The sequence below is a fragment of the Ursus arctos genome, unplaced genomic scaffold, assembly GCF_023065955.2.
Source record: "Ursus arctos isolate Adak ecotype North America unplaced genomic scaffold, UrsArc2.0 scaffold_10, whole genome shotgun sequence".
In the NCBI taxonomy this organism is placed as follows: Eukaryota; Metazoa; Chordata; class Mammalia; order Carnivora; family Ursidae; genus Ursus; species Ursus arctos.
In genome coordinates this window covers 18,608,390-18,631,921 of record NW_026622764.1, presented here as the reverse complement: position 1 = coordinate 18,631,921, position 23,532 = coordinate 18,608,390, and positions in this window count along the sequence as shown.

The window sequence follows — 23,532 nt, the reverse complement described above, 5'->3', positions numbered from 1 at the left end:
GAAAGAATTCTTGAGATGTCTTTGGTGCAAAAAGGTGGTTTTATTAAAGCAAGGGATGGGAACTGTGGACAGAAAGAGCTGCACCACTGTGAGGAGTGGCCCATTATATACTTTCAAGTTGGGAGGAGGTTAGGGACAGAACAAGCCTCCAAGATATTTTGAAAACAAGGTTTCCAGGACCTTGGGGGGTGCTAGCTATTGTTAGGAAATGGTCATTTATTGCTGTTTAGTAAAAACTCAGTCATGAGACCCTTCAAATGTATATCAGTGAGCCATAGGCTTGGGGGATGATGGCCAACAGAAATCTTGGGGAGTTGAGGTAAAGGAAGTTTCCAAAGGACTTTTTCTATATTAAAGGAGACTTAGAGGATCCTCGGGGCTTGGGCTAAGATTGCCTTTTGCCCTTAGCAAAGTGTCAGCATTGAGGCTGCTGAGCTCCCAGTGGAAGGTCACTCCGCCTGTTTCAAGGGCTGTAAGTAGTAAAGAAATTTGATTTTTCTTTTGCCTTTGTTTCCCACATCAATATTTTGTTGCGATGATGAATTCACTTGGGGATATTTTTAATTTAAGAAACTTAGATGTATCTCTAGCCTCTTTTCTGGGACAATGCGTGTTTAATTGCCCACTTACCAGTTTATCTCTAGAACCCCTTAAATTGAACACATGTAAAACTAGATTCATGAGCTCTCTCCACACCTACTTCTGTGCCAGTGTTCTTAGTCTTCATAAAGGCTACAATCACCTACCTGGCAACCCAGCCTGAATGCGGGGCCTCCTTAACTTTACTCTCTCCCTGACCTTCACACCTTCACATTCGTACTGACATCCAGTTTATCAAATCTTAATACAATTGAATATGTTCCTTTTCTCTCCCCAACTTTAGATCCTCATTATTTCTCATCTAGATTTAGTGCTACTTTGCTAGATTAATAGGTGTTAACTGAAAGGTGGAAAAGTGGAACTTTCTCCTATTAAGAAGAAAAAAATTCCTTATCCCTACTTCACAAATCAACTCTTTACTTAACACTTAGAACTCAACCAAAAATTGCTTCCACTTGGCAACTTTTTCTAACTTCAAAACTAGGATAGGTCACTTAGCTATAAGTTCCCTTTTTCTAACATTTCACAGCTCTGTGATTACTTGTTCAGTGTCTGTCCTTCAAACCAAATCATGAATACCATAAGGATGTGGTCTGTCTCTGTCTTGTGGACCTGTTTCTTTAGTACCTTATAATAGGAGATTTTCAGTAATTCATGAAATGAATGAATGAAAAGCGGTAATGCAATATAACACCAAAAAACCCCCCAAAAAACAAAAACAACAAAAAAAACCCCATCCATTTGCTTTCATAACATGAAAACTTGCTGATTTACACAGGAGCAATTTTAAAGTGCACCAGGAGGCATAAAAGGAAACTAGTTCAAATACCTTTCCAGGGAGTGCTGCTGACATTTTAGAGGAGTTGAAAGAGGGAATTGAAACAATTGGTTAAAATAAAAGTACCTTTACTCCTTCATAGTTACCCAGTGACTTGAATAATTGAGAGCAGGCATACTAGCAACCTCGTAAACAATGGAATCAGCACTAAGTACTACAGCAGTAATGCTTTGTTAAATTTCTTTGAAAATGCCACCCACAGATCTTTCTGATTCCGAGCTGGAGCAAAATGGGAACTATAAAATCATTACCTATTATCACAATGCGTTTGAAAATTCTGTAGTCCAAAAAGCGCTATAGCATCCTAAGTGTCAGACATAGGGTGGTCATATTCAGAGGAAAAATTGCCAGGGTCTTAACCCTCAAAAGACCCGGAACAATCTGACAGCCTCTCAGGCAGCTAATGCAGCAGAAAAACTGCTGCAGGTTGACTCTGACCTGCTTTTCTCCCTTGGGAACCTTATATTCAAGTTGGCCCCAAGATTCCCCGTTAGCTAATCCTGTCTCAGGGCTCAAGAGAATAGCAAAAGGTATAATTGATCTTTCTTTTTCACTTAAAATTCTTCCAGGGACAAAGATGATGTCTAAAAAACAGTTCTTAGGATAAATATTGTTCTTCTTTATGTAAAAAAATGTTTTCTTTGAGGACCTTTTCTTTAATTTCCCATGTGATTTTTAACACCTAACCATTGCTCTTTTATTCCGACAGAATAGTGGTGAATATAGACTAGCATAAGTCACTCAGAAATTTAAAATCTAAACAGAAAAAAGTAATTTAAAAATGAAATATTAACTCATTCTCAACTTTGGTCACTCTGGGGATCTGGGTTAGAGAGACACTCCCTTTTAAGTGGATCCAGTCACGACAGATGCCCTTTTACTTAAAAAAAAAGTTTTTTTTGAATTGTAGATAATAAGGGATTTCAATTTTATTCAGCATTGACTATCTCAAAAGAAAAATTAAAATGCACCAGATTACTAACTATATTGGAATAAGCATAATAGCTTTACTCAGTAAACTAAGATTTCTGCATAATGAACATTTTTAACAATTAAGCTGGTGAAAATGAATTAAATGATATCATTTAATAATGCATAAATGTGACAACAAGGTTTTTAGTTCCTACATCTAATATTCAGAACCTGAGGCTGGTGTGGGGGGCAGTGGATGAAGGGCCTTTGAAAACAGTTTAATGTGGGCACTGTTCTAAAGATGAGGACAATCAATATTCAAGTTTGTCCTTTTGTGTCCACCAGTTACCTTTATAATTTGTCTCATTAAGATATTTTTATTTAATACACAAATGTAGATTAATGCCTATTTTTTTCATAGTATGTATCAAAGTCAACATACTAGGTTCTTTCCAGGCTGTAGCCATGCAAAAATGGGTGCTCTTGTTGGAAATGATGAGGATAATTCCACTAACTGTAAGGAGTCTTCACCTAAGAAGTTGGCAATCAATGATTCTATGTGTACATTTATATTAAATAACTTTTGGAGCCCAATGTGCTGACCTGTATATGAAAGGAATTCTTTGAGCAATTCTCTAGAGAATTTTTGTTGGAAGACTCCATCCTCCACCCCCCCCCCCCCACACACACCACATGGCTTTCAGGTTGCTCTGAGTTCTTTCGATCTGCAGCAGCACTATTTTTTTTTTTAAGGGAAATAAGCCCAAAGAATGTTATCGTGAAGACACATATATAGAAAAGATGTGGAAGTCATCCAAAACCAGTAGGACTGTGCTCCCATGTGGCATCAGTGTTCTCCCCCATGGCATAGCTAAGTGTTATGACATACCTCTCTCTACCAACGTTTATCTGCTGAGAGTTAAGTCCTTTTCTTCATTAACTTTGAGCATTTTCCATTGTGGTTTTTTGTTGTTGTTTTTTTTTAATTCTAACCCTTGGTCGTGACCATTCATCTGATATTCTCATATAACGAACTTTCTCAGATTTAATTAGTTCATATTTCATTGAGTTTTTTAATTGATCTTTTATTTCAACAACCCCTGACTAGGCTGCAGATTCATTGGCCCTGGGTGAAGTATTTGCTCTGGATTAGTCAGCTGTAACCAAAGTGATAAAGGGCAATGTCTGGTGTTAAGAAAAAACAAAAACCATGGCCACCAAGAGAATTGTGCATAAGATAGTTTATCATTCTTTTAGGGATAGTCCTCTGAATAAATTTAACATAAGAAATGGACTTATTAGTTACTGTCCATTAAATAAATTGCAAATGTTTTTATTGGGATGACATAAATGGCAATAGTGGGGGAAAACACAGAATAAATGCACAGTTTCTAGTGTAATAGAGCTCTGTGTTTTCCTAAAAAGAGTGGAAATACATATTTTGTACATAAAAGTTTGAGGTATAATTATTTCAGTAACTCCACTTCCTTCCATTATTATGAAATAATAACTTTACTCAAGTGTTTTCAACACTTAATAACGTAGATGCTAAGTTAATTTTTGCTCCAGATCAAATCAGATACAAACCCTTAATAAAAACATTTTTAGATGTCACTAATGACACTTTAAGAAATATATAACCATAAGCAGATGTGATTGACTTTTCTATGGCAGCCATTATCAATGAAATGTACCAATTCTTTCTTTCATCATGTCCTTTAATTGCAGATCACTTTAATATTAATCTCAAAATGCATTTTGTTCCCCTGAAATTGCTCCTTTATTTCTTAAAATACTCAGTTTTGAAATAAAGTACACATTTAACTCATGAATTTCAACCCATTTTTTAAAAATTTTATAAGCTACTTCTTCATTTCATGAAGACAGGTCATAATTGCTTTTATCTAACTCGCATTGCACATGCATTCAGTATGCCAGGTCTGAACCTTAGACGTATTGTTTTACATACCTTTATTGCTCTGATTATGCTGCACATATTTTTCCAAAATGACACTCCAGTGTACTAAACATTTTTGATATACCTAAAGTTTATCATTTTTTCTCTCTTCATTTCCTTGCAACACTTTTTTTAGTGATACTTTCTCAAAAGGAATTCTCATGCTCAAATAACTTTAAAGATAGGAAACAGTGTTTTAAATGAATTATAAAATGACATTCAAAATTTTATATCTTTGAATGTGAGCATATATGGAAAGATTAGACGTAGAGCAGAATAAATTGTTCCAAGCAAGGCACCTTTTTATTCATTCATTCTGTATGTTACTATAATTCACTCATGAAATGTATGAATTGTGTAATATTAATATCTGGTTTGTCTTTAAATTCTTTTTTATTCCCTTTGAAAATCTCCAGTAGGGGACAAATGAGTTGGTGGATTACAAATAATAATCTTAATACTGCATTATAATAACATCATATTAAAATAGTTATTAAGTTCTAAATCCACTGTATAAAAGTAAAATATTGGGGAATGTAATATTAAGAAAACAAAAATAGGCTACTTTTATCACATAAGATTTTAAATTTTTAAAAATTACTTTAAAAAATAAAAATTACTAACTTTAAAAATCCCCAGTCCTGATAAATTTCTTGACCTGTTGTCTGCTCTCAGTAAATATTTGTTGAATAAATGAATACCCAAGGTTAAAAAAATTACTAACCTGCTTCTAATAAGGGTGGTTATCTGCCATTGAATGGCTTGTAGGATTCCCTTTCAGATGTATAATGAAACAATCTCTAAGAGTGTATACTTTGCAAAATACACACAAGTGGCTTTTTTAAAAAGGTATATTTATTTGAGAGAGGGAGGGCAGCTGGAGGGGTAGAGGGAGAGAGAGAATCTTAAGCAGACTCTGTGCTGAGCACAAAGCCTAACCCAGGGCTCCATCTCACAACCCTGAGCTCATGACCTGAGCTAAAACCAAGAGTCAGACAATCAATTGAGCCACATAAGCAAACCTCGTAAGTGGCTTTAAAACTGTTATGGTTAGAGGCTGGAAGATTTCTGACAAGCATATTAGAAAAAGACTATGGACTGGTAAAAGTGATCCTGGTGAGGGCTCAGAAAGGAAAAGGAGCTATAGAGAAGCTCCGTTTTAGAGAGTATGTAAGTAATCATGTACAGAATGTTACTAGAAATATGGGTGGTAAAGACCATTCCAATGAAGTCTCAGATAGAAATGAGGAACATGTTACTGGTCAATGGAGAAAAGGTGGTGGTGGTTATAAGTGGCAAAGAACTTGTAAAGGGATGGAAAAACACTCATCGTGCAAACGGAAGTGGAAAATAAAGCCAGAGTAGCAATACTTCTATCAGACAAAATACCCTTTGAAGAGACTATAACAAGAGACAAAGATGGGCATTATATAACGATAAAGGGATCAATCCAACAAGAAGATATATTTGTAAAGACCTCTGCAGCCAACACTGGAGAGCCTAAATACACAAAGCAAATATTAATAGACATAAAGAGAGAAATTAATGGTACTACAATAATAATAGGGGACTTTAACACTCCACTTACATCGATGGATAGATCATCCAGACAGAAAATCAATAAGGAAACAGTATCTTTGAATGACACATTGGACCAGATGTATATAACGGTATATACAGAACATTCCATCTCAGAATAACAGAATATACACTTTCTAAGTGCCTGTGGAACATTCTCCAGAAGAGATCACATATTAGGTCATAAAACAAGCCTCAATAAATTTAAGAAGACTGAAATCATACCATCTACCTTTTCCTTTCACCATGGCATGAAATTAGAAATCCAAAGGAAAAAATCTGGAAAAAACACAAATGTGGAGACTAAACGACATGATAAATAACAAATGGGTCAATGAAGCAATCAGAGAAGAAATCAAAAAATACATGGAGACAAACAAAAATGAAAACACAACTGTCCAAAATCTCTGGGATATAGAAAAAGCAGTTCTAAGAGGGAAGTATACAGTAATACAGTCCTACCTCAATAAACAAGAAAAACTCGATCTAACTTTATGTCCAAAGGCACTAGAAAAAGAACAAAACCCAAGGTAAATAGAGGAATGGAAATAAGAGAGCAGAAATAAATGAGATACAGACACAATAGAAAAAAATGAAACCAAGAGCTGGTTCTTTGGAAACAAAACGAAACAAAACAAATCCTTAGCCAGATTCACTTTAAAAAAAAAATGACCTAGATAAATCAGAAACGAGAGGAAAAGTAACATCTGACACCACAGAAACACAAAAGATTTTAAGAGAATACTATAAAAAATTATGACAACAAACTGGACAACCTAGAAGAAATGGATAAATTCCTAGAAACCACAGTCTTCCAAAACTGAAGCAGGAAGAAATAGAGAATCTGAACAAACTGGTTACAAGTTATGAAACTGAATTGGTACTAAAACAAAAACAAAATAAAACTACCAAAAAATAAAAGTCCAGGATGAAATGGATCCACAGGTGAATTCTACCAGACATTTAAAGGAAAGTTAATGCCTATCCTCCTCAAACTATTCCAAAAAAATTGAAGAGGAAGGAGAGCTTCCAAATACATTCTAGGAGGCCAACGTTACCCTGATACCAAAACCAGAAAAAGAAACCACAAAAAGAGAAAACCACAGGCCAATATCCCTGACGAACATAGATGCAAAAATCCTCAACAAAATATTAGCAAACTGCATTGTAATACCAGACTAAAAAGAACATTCACCATGATCAGATGTGATTACCAAGATGCAAGATGGTTTAATAGTCACAAAATCAATGTCATACACCATATCAAAAAAAGGAAGGATAGAAATCATGTCGTTTCAATAGATGCAGAAGAAGCATTTGACAAGATTCAACATCTACTCATGATAAAAACTCAACAAAATGAAGTTAGAGAAAACATATCTCAACACAGTAAGACTATAAATGAAAAGCGTACAGCAAACATACTCAGAGATAAAGAGAGCTTCTGGGATGCCTGGGCGGCTTAGTCAGTTATGCGTCCAACTCTTGGTTTCAGCTCCGGTCATGACAGGGTCATGATATTGAGCCCCCTTTCAGGCTCTGTGCTCAGCACAGAGTCTGCTTGAATTTCTCTCTCCCTCTCCCTCTGCCCCTCCCTCTGCTCATGTGCACGTGCACTCTCCCTCCTAAGCAGGCTGTGTGCTTGTTGACTTTTGCTGGCTGGCTGGAGGAGCTGTGGCTGTATATGCTGGTTACTCTTTTAAACTGTGGCTATTTACAGAAAGAATAAAGAAAAAAAATAATAAAAAAGGAAAAAGAAAAAAATGAAATGAAGAAATGGAAATAATAGAAGAAAGGAAAAAGTTTTTTAAAATGAAAAAAAGAAAAGAGAAAAAAACCAAAAATTTTTTAAAGTAAAAAAAAGAAAATTTAAAAGAAATAACACACAACTTTGACTTGTTCTCTGTGCCCCAGCATCATAGGGTGGCAGGAATAGGTTTGTAAACCCTTGGCTCCCCTTTGCAAGCTTATTGTGAGCTAGTCTTCAGTCAGGGCTTTTAAGGTGGAGGAGGAAAGAGTGTTCCCCCCCTTTTAAACCCTGACTTCTTATCTGTGCCCCAAGACTAGGAGTAGTATGGCCTTATGGACCCTGGGCTCACTGAGGTTGCAAATGCACTCAGATCACCAGACCTGCCTGTTTGGGTGTCCAGACCCTGCTCTAGCTGTTGGTTTTTAAGGTGGAGTGGGAATGTAAATTGTTTCAATCTCTAGCCCCTCTCACCAGAAGAGCTCTCCCAGCAGCAACTCAGTGGGGTTCTAGTGTTCTCTCTTATATGCTAGTTGCTCTTCTAAACTGTGGTGGTTTTTTTGTTTTGTTTTTTTTTTTTTTTTTCCTGTGCCCAAGGACAGAGAGAACCTTTCTGGTCCCTCAGGACTATCCCTCCCCTCTGCCTTTCCTGGCACTGGGGGGTGGGAGTTCGCTTTGTTACCATGTCTCCATCTCTCTCTGCCTTCTCTCTGCCTTCAGTTGTTCAGTAGGTCTTCAGTCTACTCTCAGTTATTCTTCAGGAGGAATTGTTCCATTCGTAGGTGCAATTTGGTGTGTTCCAAGGAGGATGTTACCATCTTGAACTGGAACCCTAGCTGAGGAGCTTTCTTTTCTTTTTTAAAAGATTGATTTATTTCAGACAGAGTGCATGTGAGCAGAGGTGGAAAAGCAGAGGGAAAGGAAGACAAGCAGACTCCTCACTGAGTGGGTAGCCCAATGCCGAGCTCGATCCCAGGACCACGAGATCTCGACTTGAGCTGAAATCAAGAGTCGGACACTGAAGTGACTGAGCCACGCAGCCACCTCTAGCCAAGGAGATTTCTAAGCCACGTGTTGAAAGAGCAGCTTATTTCCTCCTGACTGCTTGCAATAAAATGCAAGATGAGAGAAATAAATTGAAGGATTTGTTAAGCAATAAGAAGGAACTGGAATTTAGAGATTTTAAAAATTTTAGCCTATTTGCCAAAAAAAAAAAAAAAAAAAAAAAAAAGCCTGTTCCAAAGAGAATACTCAAGAGTGTGACTGACTGCCTGTGTTAATAAGGAAATTACGGTGGGTATAAACCATGGACCCAATCAGCCATCTAATGGAAGCCAGGAATAGAGATGGGATTAAACCAGCAAGAATACTGCCAGCTGGGACTAAAGAGAACACAGCCAAATCGGATGAAGTAGGAAGGCTGCTGGATTTCTTTGGTTCTATAGGACAAAATGGTAAAGTTATTTGGTTGGGAACTTGTGCTGTTCTTCAAGAAAAGGGGAGAATGGCCGTGAACTTGATGCAGATATCATTAGGGCCACCACCTCAGGTCAGCCTGACACTGAAGCCATAAGAGCAGAGTTGCCCAGAGCCTTACAGGGCACATCGCCTGTCCAGCAGAGTATTATAATTTTTATTAATATTGATAAGATATTTTCCTGGCAGCAGTGTTCACCATCTATTTTTTTTCACCTTTTTTACATAAAACTACAGAAGTAAGACTTTATAAATATTAAATATTACCAGTGCTTTATATTATTACCAATAGGGAGTACTCTAGTTGAATAAAAACTTGGCAGGGAATGAAATTATTTCGATTATTGATTTATCTTTCTCTTGATTATCGATTTATCTTAATCATTAATTATGTGATTTTTGGCTGAGCCCTGTCATTCTCTCTGCTTGGGAATTTCCATGAAGACAGTAATACTTAATCTGCATACTTCCTCAGGTTTTTCTGAGCAAAATAACTCTGGTAATACTGTAATTTGGAAATGTGAATGATAAAATATAAGATCTATTATTGCTGGTGTAGTTTTAGCAGTTAAAATAGATGTGATTATTTGAGTAATGATAGTTACACTTAAATATAGCTGCTTCTCTGCTGGATATGCAATTAAATTTGTTAGTGTGTGAATGTTTTTGCCTTCTTGGTACATTAGTGTTCATTGTACATCTTAAAATATTTAGAGCAGAAAATACTCTTTATTACCACTTACATAAGAATTTAAGTTCTTAAGGTAAAGGTGTTTTAGCTTTAGCTTTAGGAAAACCTACTTATAATTGTTGGTGTCCCTCCTTCTAAAGTCACTTAAATGTAAAGAATGACTTTATATTAATCCTGAGACATCACCTTGACATTTAAAGGGAAAGAAAACATTTTATGAGATTGCAAATGAGCACTTAAGATATTGAAGTGTCTCTTTGATGAAAAAGCAAAATGCTTTTTTGTTTTTATAAATGCCAACTTTCCTCTCCAAAGTAACATATGCCAGAGTAGCCTACCTAGATCTGTGGTGAAGAAGCCAGCCCGTAATTCTGCAAATTATCATTGGGTTTTGCTGTAAAGGAATGCCTTTTTTTTTTTTTTTTTTTTTTAATCTTGAAAGATAGACCTATTTAGGAAGTAACTTTCAAAATGTCTGCTTTGGGGATGAGGAAATTATGCTTTGAGGAAAAACAGACAAATCAACCGTTTTTTAAGTGACATTTATTTAATGGGATTATACATTTTGTGGGTGACAGATGCATTTATCCTCTTCAAACAGGTTCAGAATGTGTGAGAGCCACAGGAGGTTCAAGTGGGAGATGACATTGAGGCTTCAGGACATTGAAAGGGGTCTGGGAATCCATATGTATGACTACAGACTGAAGAGCTCATTTTTCAAGTGTAGGCTGGTGTTTATATTGCTTTGCCAATATATATACTAACATTCATTTGCTACTTGCCATAATCAATTAATCTGTTGGTACTAGAATTACAACTGCCATCAGTTGAATACCTACATATTTTTTAAAGAAAAATTTAATTATACTGAGGTGGCCCTGATGCCATGGTGGCCTACATAAACGAAATTCTAAGCTCCTTAGTGCCTTAAGTTTACAAAATTGAAACCTAAGGACAACTATTCACAAACAGCCAGTGATGCTTTAAGCTATATAGCCAGTCAATAATTTCCTTACTTTGCTTCTGCCTTTTCTGTGTCAAAGCCTCTCCCCCAGGCTCCTGTCATGGAGTGCTCTTTAGCCATTCGGGTTTGGAGCTGCCTGATTTGAATGGAGTTTTGCTCAAATAAGTTATTAAGATTTTTAATACATCTTAGTTTTTTAACACCACTGTCTAAACCTAATACAGAAATTAAGAATTCAGAGATTACATGGGACACCTGGGTGGCTCAGTTGGTTAAGCATCCAACTCTTGATTTCTGCTTAGGTCATGATCTCAGAGTAGTGGGATCAAGCCAGGCAGCTGGAGTTGTGCTCCACACTCAGTGGTGAGTCTGCTGGAGATTCTTTCTCTCCTTCCCCTTCTGCCCTCCCCCCCAAGCCTGTTTGTGTGCATTCTCTCTCTCTCTCTCAAATAAATGAATAAACCGAAAGAAAGAAGAAAGAAAAAGAAAGGTAGGTAGGTTACAGAGCTTGGGGAAAGAGTTGTCAAAACAAATTTGTAAACAAGATAAACTCAGATGAAACAATCCTTCTCACATATATTATGAGGTTACTCACATCCATTTCCAAATCAGTGATATACTTGGTTTTAAAAAGGAAAATAGTTTATACATTCAGTATGTTCATATGTACATAAAAACGTAAACATAATGCAAATTACATCCACAGAGAAAAGGAGAGTTTTTAAAAATCAATTGTTTGGATTTTGAAACTATTCAGTCTTTTTCAGGTTCCTTTTAAATTTCCAGTAACTTACATGAAAAATGTAAATTGCTCTTACAGTTGAAAAGAAACATTTAAGCAAAATCACTCTACATAGTAGCAAAAATTGAATCTTTATTTTTTTCTTGTTTTACTTCTTTTAGCTTTCCATAGGCTGCTGTAGGAATTAGATTAATACAGTCAAAGCTTCCTGGGACTTGAAAGTGTTCAAACATTTACTGATTCAACGATATTATTTATTAACAAATATAGCCATCGTTTTAAAGCACTTGAGATAAACTAAAGAATATAGCAACTATGGTTCATTTACTTGCAGAACTTAGTCTAAAAGGATTATGGAAATTACAATAAGCAACACATCAAGTACAGTCTAAAACTAAAGGAAAATAATGAGTTGTAATAAATAGGACAAAGATTTTTAATGTATAAAGAGCTCATAAAAGCTGATAACAAAATCACAAAAACACCAGTCTTAAAACTTGTCAGAGTCAGGAATAGACAAAAATGTGAATAATGAACCTGGGGAGGAAGCCAATGTTCTACTCATTCTTATGTAAATACAACAAAGGGTACCTTTCTCAATACCTCTTTCTCTGTTGGCCAAGATAAGGTTGGTAAGGGTAAGTTCAATCTAGCTCACACAAACTTACTGTAATTCAATATAACTTTTTAAAAATATTACAAAGGTCACTACAATACGGACAAAGTTTTTCTTAATAATAAGTACAAAAGTAGTAAAATTCAAACCAATATTGATAGCAAAGGCATTTAATAAGGAATCATCTACATATATGTAAGAAAGGTAATATAAAAATATTAGTATATTCCTTCCCTGTGTAGTTTTATATACAGTTCTCCATGGTTTCTTGAGACACTGATCTGTGGAGAGAAGGGAAGAAGAGGTGAATGAACAGGCTGAAGGAGAGACAGGGCATAAGGATTGTTGGAACAAAGCATTTATTCAATTCTAACCTCTGGCATCCAAAATGGGGTTTTTGAGTGTTCATCAGGAACGTTCTTGAATTGCCAGGCTTTGTGAAGAAAATCATGTTTTTCTGAATTCCTAAGGACCTATCAAAAGGCAGGCTTAGGGAAAACTATGGAGATTTTCCCACTAGAGAAGACCTCTCCTCTGCGCCTGATCTAGGAGGTGAGGCAGCAGGAGACATGAGGGGCTCCAGAATGATGATGCATATCATGTCCTCAGGTAGCCTTCAGCTTCTCCCTATTCCCTGTGAGGTGATGCAGAATTGCTAGCAGCCAAAGTCTGGAAGCCAGGAAAATAAGCATATGACTGGGACTTGGGTTCCAAAAACAGGTACCAGCTCTTCACTCCAAAATGCCAGTGAGACCCCATTATGCTTTAGTGATTGCCAGTCAGGACCCAGGCCCAACCAGGAAGGAACCAAAAGATTAATCCGAAGAGTTCTTTCCCAATTTGGTAAAGGAACAGTAAGTACTGATTGTGAAGTCCTATGCCAGTTGGAAGCCTCTTGAAACTGACACTCATGACTGACAATTTAATTTTATTCCCAGAGAGCAGGTAACACATTTCACATTTTGTGTATCTCCTAGGTTACTCCCACCAGTCATTACAATTACTTAGACCTATTATGAATTATATCTTCACCTAGTGAGTTCTTTTTATTAAGGCTCTGGGACATAGGTTTCTATCTTTTTTTTTTTCTTTAAACAATACTAACCAATGAATAAATTGTTTTAGAATAGAATTTATACCTCCTCTCCCTGGTATTTGACTGTTGACTGAGGCATGGAATCGTTAATACCTGACTTGGGATGCAATTTTTCCTGTCACAGCAAGACCAGACACTTCACATTACCCCCTCTGACAAACGTGTTAGAAATACATAAATTTGTATTTCAGTGCCAGGACTTTAGTATATGATGCTACATGACTCTTTAATTATGAATGCTTATGATGTTGTTAAAGAACAATAACTCACTTCTGTATTTGATTTCACAAGTACGTGATTCAATAGGATATACCAAACCAAACAATGTGCTTCTGTATAAATAATTATAGTGTATCCTAATGAGTACTTGAATTTAACTAAAATTCACCCCAAATTGCAATATCATGAGTTGATCAAATCTTCATTGTAGCAGTGGTAGAAAACCCATCTTAACTTCTCCTATATCAACACTGATACAGAAAATATTTCTTACATTACTATGTACTCTATTTTCATCCTGGTTCACAGGCTTTCTATTTTCACAGATTTTCATTCTTGATCGATATCTTGGTTAATTTACAATATTTGTATACAAAGGAACACATGACCACTGGAAAATATGAGATCTGATAAATATCAGAGTTACTAGATATAGAATTTTATCTATCTAGAAGGTAAGCTAAAGATATGTCTTTAAAAGATGAATTTCCCCCATTGTAGGAAAGACGTGGGCAGTAGAGTCTGTTCTACCATAGATTAATATCTAGCGATTACAGAGCCTGTAGCCTTCTGTCTTGAAGGATGTACCTCATCTTCTCAAATGCAGGCTTTGATTAAAAGGAAGATAAATGAGAACTATTTTTTTGGTTCTTTCCTGCCCATTTCTGAACTGACATACCCATTTAAATTCCATTTATTTCTCTTTCTTAAAGGCTTATACCTCCCATCCTCACAACGTATTGTCACCTTTCTTTTAGTCTCTGGGTAGCTCAGACCTACCTAGTGAAAAAAATGAACAAGATCATTCTGTTTCAAAACTAATTAGGAAAATAAGGGGCAACAACATGCATGGAAGAACAAGCCAGAGAAAACTTGGATAAGAGAGAGATCTCTGGGAAGTCCTAATTGGGACTAGTTGGGAAGGGCCAGAAAGAGCTTGCTCTCTCTTTGCATATGAAAACTTCTGCATTGGTAGAAGAGCCCAAAGACTTTGAATCAAGATTCATGGCTTTTCGTTCCAGCTGTGACACTGGCTGTATGTCACCTCCACAGGACTTGTAACCTCTCATTAAAGAGATAATACCTATCTCACAGGTTTTGAGGACTCTTTCAGATAATTAGTATAATAGGACTTTTTGAAAAAGACTGTAGTATGTTAGTGTAAGTTATTAAGTTAGAAAGGTAAGGACTCAGTATTCTTATTAAATGGTTTAATTTCTCAGGTCAGACATTTAGAAGTAACTATGAGCCCTTGTTACATTTTATTCTTGATAAATGTTTTCCAATATGTGTACTTCCTCTCTGGGTTCATGAGAAAAAATGATCGTACAAGTCAGTTCACTTAATGTTATTGAGTGCTTACTGTATATCAGGCATTGTGCTAGGAAATTTGAATACGTTATTTTCCTATGTAATCCTTCCAATAACTTTATGAGGATGTCCTTTTCTCTACATAGGAGACAGTGGCCTGAAGCAGTAAATCAGGGTAATATTTTTATATTTGAAACTATTGTTTTTTCCCCTGTGTATTTTTTGTTTCTCATTCATCCATAGTTAGGATATTTTATGAACAATGCCTCAGTCACCACAGAATTTTATAATGCTAGTAAAAAAACTTCATTTCTTTTTTTTTTTTTTTAAGATTTTATTTATTTATTTGAAAGAGAGCCAGCCAGCGAGAGAGGGAACACAGCAGGGGAGTGGGAGAGGAAGAAGCAGGCTCCCAGCGGAGGAGCCCCATGTGGGACTCCATCCTAGAATGCCGGGATCACACCCTGAGCCGAAGGCAGACATTTAATGACTGTGCTACCCAGGTGCCCCCCCCCCCCAAAAAAAACTTCATTTCTTTCAAAACTATAGTTTGAGTAACTAATAATAGTAGTTAATTTTGTTTTGATTTCTTACTCTACAATATCAAGTTTTTAAAATATTTTACATTAGGGGCTCTTGGGTGGCTCAGTTGGTTAAGCATCTGACTCTTGATTCCGGCTCAGGTCAAGATCTCAGGGTTCTGGGATCTAGCTGCATCGGGCTCTGCGTTCAGCAAGGAGTCTGCTGGAGATTCTCTTCTCCCTTTGCCCCTCCCCCCTGCTCATGCTAACTCTGTCTCTAAAATAAATCTTTAAAAAAAAAACGAAGTATTTCATTTCAGAGATACATGCTATGATCATCATATTTTTATAAAGCTGTATCTGTGGTTTTATAAAAACCTTACACACACCTGAAATAAGGTATCTTTTCCAGGTTACATAGAAATTAAGAAGTAGAATGAGGCTTCAGAAGTCTAAGCTTTAACCCCAAGGAAAGACCTGAGAGACTGGGGAAGTTCTAATGCCCTGTGATGTTCTGATTTTTATGAGCCCAACTAAAGAGGAGATGATTTAAGAAAGTGTAAGTTGGAGGTCCAAAGGTCTAGTGCACCTGTGCCTTTGTAATGCAGTTAGACACTGGAGAAATTGCAAGAGCTGAGAGAGTTCCTCTAAGCTCACCATCAAACCAGAGTAGAAGAAATGTTAGCATGGTACATCTAGGTAGATGGCCAAATGTAACTTGTTGACCTCATACCATTTTCATGTGTCTTCAGCATTGCAAGTAGTATGATTTTTCCTGATCCATAGAAAACACAGAGATGGAGCATGTTGAAACTCTGTTGAATTTCTTAGAGCTCTAGAAGAGTGCAAAACCAGCCTAATCTTCGCAGGGCCTCTCAGGTGGGGAGGAGAAAAGGTGGAAATTGCAGAAATAACCAAAAAAGCTGCCCAGACAGGAAATGTGTGCCCCAGTGACTGCATGGACAGAAACTGGAGGACACAGTGGGATCACCACCGGGACAGGGTTTCTCATGCAGCTGCTGAAGCTTAAGTCTCACGGCTCCTAACTTGTAGGAGTTCCTCTAAAGACATGAAATGTATTGAAATTACCTTATTATTTTCAAATACTCTAATGGAAGGTTAAATTGCAAAAGTGTACAGATTTAAAATGTGTTCAGTGAATCTTGAAAAATGTGTACCCTCATGTAATCATCAATCACATCAAGATACATAAGTCTGATAACGATTTCTTTCTGAACACCAGAAAGTTCTCTTGTGCCCCCAAGTATTCTATTCCACACTCAAGAGGCAAAAGCTCTTCCTATTCAATTTTTTTTTCTAGCTTGTTTTGGCTATCCTCAGTGTATTCATTTTCATATAAATCTTAGAATCCCTTTATAATTTCTTCAAAAAGACTTTTAACTTGGCAGAAATTAAACTCTACCTTAGTCTCCTTAGTACTCAGTGCCTGTTGATACTTTGTTCTCTCAGCCTTCCAGCTATCGCTTTTTCTGAGCAGCTTGGGGTCTCACGCAAGGTGTGTGTAGTTCAAGAAATAGCCAAGAGGCTGCGGAGACTTGAATGCAGGTTTTGGGAACTTCCATTTATGATTCATTTTAAATAGCATCCCCCCCCCTCACTTTCCAGCTGTTTTTGACCTTCAACTGTGGCCTCTGACTTCAGCCCATTGGGACTTCACTGTTGGAGAATCTATTTCATGGGCATGGTTTAGCAGAAAAAAAGCTGGACAGATCTAGTTTTATCCAGTCTCTTTCTCTTCTTTCAAGGAACATATAACCTCTGGTTTCTGAATCGTTTTGTTCACTCTCCAGCGTCTTGACAGTTAACTTAAAAAAAAAAAAATTGTCTAGTCAGAAAGCATAGTTGTCTTTGAAAGACTTTTAATTTCCTATATGATATTCTAGTATTTGCAGATGCTGGACCTATCCTCTCCTTTTAAAAAGTCATGGAAAGAATGTATTTTTAACTGCATTCTGTTAAGAGCACTGTGCCTTTCGATAGCGACTCTAGTGCACTTCATTTATTCCGGGTGGCATTAGAGTCGTGGCAGGCATTTTGGGGATCTGTTGAAGGAAAAACAGAGCTGGCAATACATATAGTTTGAATTTATTGGGATATTAGGTGATTCTCAAATAGATTATTGCTAGCATTCTGTAAATGGATGGCTTCCAGAGATATTCTTATTGCCCATTGCACTTTCTCAGCTGATATAGTAACTTAAGTGCATAGTACTAGAGGTTACCTAACACAAGAAATATATGGGTAGTGGGTGAGAACAAGATTTGACATGTTCAAAGCCAGAAGATTTTTTCCCCTTTAATATACTTTATTTTTAAAACAGCTTCAGATTTGTAGAAAAATTGTGAAGATAGTACAGAGGGTTTCCTTATATTCCACACTTAGCTTACTTGATCTGCTTTATATATTAGTATGGTAACATTTCTTATAATTAATGACTCATTACTAAAATATTGTGATTAATCAAAGCCCATATGTTACTGATACTTCCTTAGCTTTTGTCTTATGTACTTTTTCTATTCCAAAATCCCATCTGGGATACCAGATTACGTTTAGTATGTCTCTTAGACTCTGCTTGGCTGTGACTATTTCTATTTTCCTTGTTTTTTCATGATCTCAACAGTTTTGAGGTGTGCTAGTTGGGCATTTTGTAGAATGCCCCTCAATTGGATTTTGTCTGATGATTTCGTTATGATTAGTTCGGGGTTATGGGTTTGATGACCCAGGAGGACCACAGAGTTACCTCTGTGTAGTCGTTGTCATCACTTCATGTCTGGGTAATGGCTATCAAGATGGCTTCTCATTATTGATGTTTCTCAGGGATCTGAGGTAAGCTTCATCAGGTTTCTCCTCTGTGAAATCACTCCTCCCCTTTTCTAAACTGTATCCTTTGTAAGGAAGTCACTATGTATCCCCCACTCTAGGAGTGAAGGGCTGTGTTCCACGTCCTTAAGGGTAGGATATCTACATAATTATTTGGAGTTCTGTCTGGAAGATTTGGATTATCTCCCTCATTTATTCATTCATTCATTCATTCATTCATTCATTCAGGTATGGACTCATATTGTTTATATATATACACACACACACACACACACACACACACACACATATATGCTGTGGCTTTAATCTGATATTACTTTATTATTTTTGCTCAAATTATTCTAGGTTTGACCATTGAGAGCTCTTTCAATTGGCTCCTGTGTCCCTTTGGTTTACCTCCATTCCCATCTTGAAAACCAGAAGATAATCTGTGAACGTTTTCAAGTCCTGTCTGTCAGGAAGTTGTAACTACCAGGAAAGTATAATTATTAATGTCATACATGAAGATAATGTAAGAATCACACCATATAGAATTTACCCAAGCCCCTTTATTTGTAGGTCATATCTCTCTAGTAGAACTATAAACAATGAGTTTGTCTTCATGTGAAATCATATATTATGAACCCAGTTATTAATAATAAAACTTGATCAAGAGGTAATCGAATTATTTAGTACCAATAATTAAAAAATTCTAGTCATTGGAAAAGGGACTTAAGATGTAGTCAAAGTATAGGAAACAGGATGAAAGTGTGAGTAATTTCTCTGGAGGTTGATAGTCACAGTGGCGATGAGCATTGTTACAGTTGTAAATTGCTATGTGTTTTCTCATTCTAAGTAAATGCTTGTTTTTGTACCTAATTCAGTGTCTGAATTTTATGGTTTCATTAAATCCTCCCCTGCCCACCACCAGATGCACACATTTCAGTACATACAAAACCTGGATCCACTGCCGGATAACGTAGAGCTCAGTCTGCATGCGGCGTATGGCTGGAGACCGTCTCTGTGCAGGACCCTTAGCAAGGCATTGCGCGCTCTCCAGTGCTCAGATGCAAGAGAGAATTCATGAAAGGTTGGGGATTTTGTTTCCTTTTTCTTTCTTTCTTTCTTTTTTTTTTTTTTTTTTTTAACATCCATGGAATGGATCTTGTAAAAGAAATTAGGTTCAGCTATAAAAAATTAAACTTACTGTTGGGCTCTTACGGCGGTTAAATAAATTCCTTAAGCCCACAGAACTGGTAAATGGTGAAGGATTTCCAATACAAGTCCATCGATTTCAAAATAGAGCCTTAAATATTGGAGTAATGAAAATACAGATGTGCCAGCTACATTTTAAACTTACATGTATTCTTGAATTCCCTTTGAATATAAGGATATGTACATGTGAGTCATGTGAGAGAAGATACTTGTGAGAAATAAAATTATATCCTTTATTAAGGTTTTTTTGCTTCTGGACTCTGTACAAGTTACCTTTTAGAGGTTTTTAAAATGTTAGTTACTGACATAAACTTCCTAACAATCTGATGAGATGAAGTGTCATGTTACCTCCTTTTATAGTATCAGGAACTGTGAAGGGTTGGGATTGTACCTTATTTCTAGCCAATTGGTTACCCTGATAAAGTTAGATAGATGCTGACAGAAAACATGCACCTTAGAGACAAAGGACTTCATCGCTAATGGTGCAGCAGCACCATGAACTTCATATCAGTTCCCCTGGTCTCCCCAATTCCCATAGTGGGAGATGCCCTGGCGGGCCAGGTGGATGCTGGGTACCCAGTCTGTTTGTGTCATAAATCATAAACAATAACTTAGTTAAAACCCTGACCTATAAAGGAGTCTGCTAGCCAACTTGCCCAACTTCGGAGTTGGAGAGATCTATATATATCTTCTCTGATCCAAATCAGAAAAGAAAGCTGCCATGTGACCCACAGGGAGACCCTATCTTTATCTTTCAAGACTGTTTGGTACCCAAACCTCTGGAAAGTTAGGCCAGGGCAAGATCTGTCACAAGCATGTGGAAGCATCGTGGAGAACTGTCCGCTGGCATATAGATGAGGAAACAGGTTGAGTAATCTGCGCTTGCTCGGTTAGTGGGATTTTTGGCGGGGATGGCAAAGCTGGAAAGTCAGGCTTCCAGAGGTCTTAACCACTACTAGATTTTTCTTAGTAGTCTCCAGATGTGGGGAGGAACATCACCAAAAGCTAATCGATTAGTAAACATCTGTGTTTCTGTTCTCTGTAGGCACTATACCGCTTCCTCTGTTCCCAGGGGGGAGATAGTCGGATTCCTTTTTGTAAATCCTTAGGAATCTCTCCCTTAAACACCTCTAGGAGAATTTCTCTTATTCTTCAGGACCCCGTCGGGAATGGGGACATCTGATTTACCTTCTTCTCTGCTTAGGAGCACAGTCTTCTGAAAGTCCTTCTCACACAAACAGTGTCGGTTCTGCAAATAACACAAAGTGACAGAATTATAAAATGTTGCCCCAAAAAAGGATCTCTTGTCGATCTAAAAATTACCAAATAAGGACGAGAAGGCTCAAAGTAGTTAAATGCTCACAATCATACCTGAAATTAGCACATCTGCTTTCTAACTTTGATTTTGGGAGCTTTCGACCATATACCCTGCTAAGTAACATGAGCTTCACAGTTTCAAATTTTGTGCTGGAGTTTTCTGTCCCTGAATTTTTTGAAGAGACAATATCATAAGTCTTGCGGAGCACTAAAGACAGCCACAAGTCAAAATGGACACCTCAGAGATTTTTTTCAACCTGAGGACAGTGACTACAAAAACCCAAATGTAATTAACATTAAAAAAAAATTCTTAACTTTTCACCGAACTCAAATTACTCACCAGTGATACAACATTATCTGGGAGCAGTAAAGCAATTACAGAAACAAATACTTTCTTTTCAGTAAAATGAAATAGACCCAGGTGGAAGACCTGTTTATATCTGCCTCTCACCCCCCCTTTTTTTTTCTGGACTGAGTTTCAAGGAGAAATGAAATTTTGGGATTGGATGACTCAATTATGTAAATGCATTAATTATATATGGAACAGATCCTATTTTGTTGTGTTTTTTTTTCCCCCACTTCTCCTTATGACTAGGAGAATTGTTTTTAGATACATGCATTTTCCAGGGTTCTGAGAAGGTAAATGTTCCATAAATGTGCACTACTTAGAAATACAGTTCAATTAACTGTGTCCTCCATCGCTCCTCTAGGTATGATTATTTTGTAATGGATAATACAATTTTAGTATCAGTGAGATGCATTGCTAAAAGTTTCCACAAACCTTCCACCTAATTTGAAGACACTACACTATTATGGCCTCATAAGTAGGTTATTAGGCTTAAGTTGACGCTGGAGGAAGTTTAAAAGCTGATCTCTTTCTGCAGGACCACAACCCATTACTGTTCTTTAAAAACACAAGAGTGTTTTTCCTTGCTGGCAGATACTGTTTTCACTACCACTTTTTTTTAATCATGATGCTTTTTTTGTATACATATACATTGCCTACAACAAGGCAGAGCACTAATGCTACCATATGGTTAGTCTGGAAATAGTTTATACCAAAATCATGAAGAGGAAAGGGCTTCTGAAAGTCAGAACAGTTGAAAAACCCCTAGGACTCATGCAAACGTGATTGCCAAGTAGAAGAACTAGATACACGTGGCCGTCCATCCCTGTTCTCTGCTCTTCAATCAGTGAGCCTCTGCGTTTGCATGATTTCTCTTTTCCTAAGTGGAAACCTCCTCTCAGATTCTGGACTGATTGTAATGATAGAGACAACTCCTGCTTCAATATTATTCCCTTTTATTTTAAGGGAAGAACAAAAACATTTAAATTGAAAGGGTTGAGGTGAAGTATTTGTCTAGCAGGCCTGCATTTGAAAGGACTTGAGACATTTTTCCAGTTTCTCTGGAATCCTGCGATGTGTGTCCACTTTGACTTAAAGCTTTCATAAGCACCTGGCTCAAGTCTTGTCCCTTTCCACAGGACTCTGTGCTATAGCCACTCCCTTTCCAGGCCTTTCCTCTTCTGCGCAAAGTCTAGATAGTGTGGGAATTTAACACTTTTCCTTCCATTTTGATGTACTGTAAATGCACCATGAGTGTATTTTTGACACTGCATTGGTGGTGATCACCTTGCCACCATCAGTAACTTCTTCAGTAACTGCCAACTCCATTTCTCAGAATTCCTTTCCTCTGCTGCTCAGGGCTATTTGCAGAGGAGAGGAAGCTGTGAGAGATTTGCAAGGTGGAAGTGAAGCAGAAGCCAGGATTTCCAGAGTCTCACCCCCTCACTGCTGCGGCGTGTTGCCAGAGGGCTTCCTGCGTGCAGTTGGCAGGCTTCCCCGCGCTGTGGGCCTGCCTACCTACCTCTGCTCCAGCACCTCCTGCTGGTGAAGCAAGGTAGTGCGTGTAGTGTCTGATTGCCGGCTGCCCCCTTCCTAATCTGCAGAACTCCATTCAGCGCCTTCTCCGTGGGGCGAAATGTGGACTCCTACATGAAACTCCTTATCCCATAATAACTGTAGTGTTTTTGTTTTCTCAACCAAACCCAGTCTGATACAACTTTCAGAGAAAATTTTAAACATTTTTTTGTCGTAGAGAAAACTTCTTTCACATTTGTAGGTGAAAATGATGGCTGAGTCATGCTCTGCCAAAAACATAAGTAATTTTCAAAAGTATGTTTAACTTTCTACATGATTTTGATTTGTAATAAGGGGCAAAATTTAAGACTCTTATTTAGATGTTTTTCAAAAACATCTAAAATTGAGGGGGCACAAATATGTTAATAGATACAGCCAATACTGTAAGATTTTTTTAATTTCACACAGTGGATTGAGATTTTTTTTTAAATTTCAATATATAAAGTGTTATTCTACAAAAACAATATTATGGGTTTTAATATAACTTATAAATGCTCTCTAATATATCTCCTTTTTTTTTTTTTTTACAATTTTTAAATTTAAATTCAATTAGCCAACATATGGTACATCACTATATTTCCATAGAAAATACAGAAATAAAGATATTTACATTTACATAATTTCTAGGTATTTTTAATGTAGTTCTGTATAAAACATATAAATACTATTGAATGTACCCATATCTTCCATTAAACCAAAGCCAGCAAAAAACATTATTACCTCACTAAATGCTTTCAAACAATAATTCTAATTTTAAACAAGATCATCTCCATTTTGCTGGAAGTCAATGATACATGAAGAAATCCATTGGTCAGGTTGTAGAGAAGCATGGAGGGAGTTAAGATGGCAGAGTAGTGGGGGAACCCTGGGCTTGCCTTTTCCCTGGAACACAGCTGGATTAACAGCAAACCATTTTGAACACCTAAGAAATAGATGTGAGGATTAGAGAAAAATCTGAAAAAATTGAGGTAGAGAATATGGCAGGTATGAG